Raw genomic sequence first — 2737 nt, forward strand, 5'->3', positions numbered from 1 at the left:
ACATTAAAGCTATTCCCTAATACTCAGTTTTCCTCTTTACCTCCAAGTACACAAAAAAGTTGTTCTTCCTCTCTTCTCATATATTCGGTATGAACATGGGCATTCAACAAGAAATATAAGCAGATAAGGCATGTGCCACTTTTAAGTGGTAGTAATCACTTGGCTTTGTATAAGATGGCAGAGCCAAAAGGTTAAGTAGCATAGATCACTGAGTATGGAGAATAGCTTGCTTGGAGGATCACTCAAACACATAACAGACTTAAGAAAAAAACTGATAGATTAAGACATTGATATAGGGGGGTTAGTATTGATTATCCTATAGTGTAACTTCACTGCTGTACCATCTAGGGAAACAATCAAGAAATCTGGCTCCAGAAATAACTCCTAGCTTTTTGTGCACTTATTGAGTTGATGGAGAGGTCATGGATGCCATTAATCCAAAATAAAAGGAGAAGGGAAAATGAATAGATAATATAGCCTACCTCATTTGGAAATACAAGAGCCATGTTTCTACTTTCAGTTTCTACAGTCTACCTTGTGACTAAATTCTTCTTCATTCATCTCTAAAAGTCATTCTTCAGGTTTGACTTTACCTGGTTTGGCCAAAGGCCAAAAGTTTCTAATAATGGTTCTCATTAAAATTCCAAGCATGACTTCTTCTACTGTTACCTAATTAAACAAGTTTTTTTTTGTGTGTGTGTATATTCAGCAATAATGCTGTAACTTTTCTATATACTTTACTGACCATAATTATTACTTTATCTAGAACTTGGTGGACTATAATTTCTCAGGCTAATTTAACAAGAATTATGGTCTTGACAGAAACCTAATCTTGAAGAGATTACCTTGTGCCATCATTATGAGTCTTTTCATGGCAGTATATAATCCTATCAGTGAATGACAATGCCCATGGATCTTGGCACTCAGCTACATAACTTAGTGGCAACAATATTGGAAATGGCAGCCCGTTCACCTTTCAGGGTGATAGCACTAATACAGTTGCTTCTCTTCATTTGTGCTCTAGAGGCTTACTCAGGAGATGATATTACAGAAAACCTTTTCTAAGGTTTTCTGTTTCTAATGTTTTCTGTAATATCATGAATACAATGCACTTGTACCAGAATACAAATACAATATATTGATATTGTATGTAAACATCGTATACTTACCACTGATTAAGGAAAGGCAAGGCTTCTGATATAATGTATTTTTTTCTTCTTTCCAAACACTGCCTTTTGTGCTCTTGGAATGAGGCTTTCTATGTCATTTTAGGGTGCTGAATGTAATGAGGGATAACTTTATGATTTTTGTTATCCACTTGTCCTTGTCATTGTCTCTTGAGAATTATACTTTTGAAGTCTTTTGACCTTTAAGATCTATTGCTTTTGTCACATTTGAGATCATTTTCTGTGCTTATTTCCTAGGCTTATTTTATATTTATCATTTTAAAAGAAAGTAGTTAAATAGCATAAAACTAATGAACTGATTTCTCAGAATTCTTAAATGCTACCCAAGTGGAATAAATTGAGCTCCAACTCTTAAGAAAAAAACTGTTGTTTATTAGAAGCTATGTCTCCATGAATATATGTGCATGTGTATGACTGTGTATACATACTACCTAATGACATAATCATTTAAATACTAAAACCAAGAGCCAGTGGCCTATACACAGATAAATGACACAAGAATTACTATGTTATTGATTTTATTTCATGATTATTCCCTGTATCATTTTTGCTCCTACAGCTATATTGCAAATGGGAATTTCGTCGAATACACCAAAAATTACCTAGCAAACAGCTGATCATTTTTAAAGGAAATGAATAGTTGTATTAAAATGTTTTGCTTAATCAGGGGCAAATTAAAATCTGTAATGCTTTTATATCTCTTTCAAAGTATGTAGATAATGAGGTTGGGTTTATTCTCTTACGTTGGTTTCGCTTTCTCTACCATCATGTGATGTTTAAATATAAAAGGTCTAGTAAAAAGGTGTATAAGAACCTTTTCAAGTATCCTGACCCTATTATACCTTTCTTCTGTCTACAGCTAGAGATACCTGATCCATACTCACCCCTGCCTCAGGCTTTAGATTTAGTATATGTCATTACAAGATAAAATTTATTTTAGTAGACAATTCATTATAAAATCAACTGAAGTTTTCAGTTTTATTTTGACCTCACATTATAGGATTACACTCTAGCTTCAATAATTCAGTTCCCAGCTAATTGCCAAGGAGGCCCTGTCTTAGTAAATACCTTCCCATTATTCTATGTCTTTCCATACCAGGACTCTGCTTTGTTATTGTGTAAACTTTCCTAAGTCAGTACGATTCTTGAATTTAAGTTCAGTATTGGAAAGAACAATCTATAGACAAGTGACACCCATATGTCTATGTCACTTAATACTGAATACTCCTGTAATGTGCTTTTCTCATCTGCCTACCTGCCCAGCTATCTCTTAGCATTCCTATATCTCCCCAATACTAAACTAATACCTGCAGTGAGACCACACTCTTCAGGAACTATTCTTCAGTCAGCATATTAGACTTCTCATACCTACACTGGACATTGTCTACCATTTCTAGTCCCAAGTCCCAGCCTCATATTGAGAATATATTTAGCTACTTTCAGGTTTAACCTAACCTGCTGTCTATAAAAGCTACGAGTCTTTTTTTTCAAGCCATTACTACTGTTATTCTTTTCCTTTCTGTCTAAAGCTTTATTTCTTCCTCAAGGTG

The sequence above is a fragment of the Mandrillus leucophaeus genome, unplaced genomic scaffold, assembly GCF_000951045.1.
Source record: "Mandrillus leucophaeus isolate KB7577 unplaced genomic scaffold, Mleu.le_1.0 Scaffold877, whole genome shotgun sequence".
NCBI lineage: Eukaryota > Metazoa > Chordata > Mammalia > Primates > Cercopithecidae > Mandrillus > Mandrillus leucophaeus.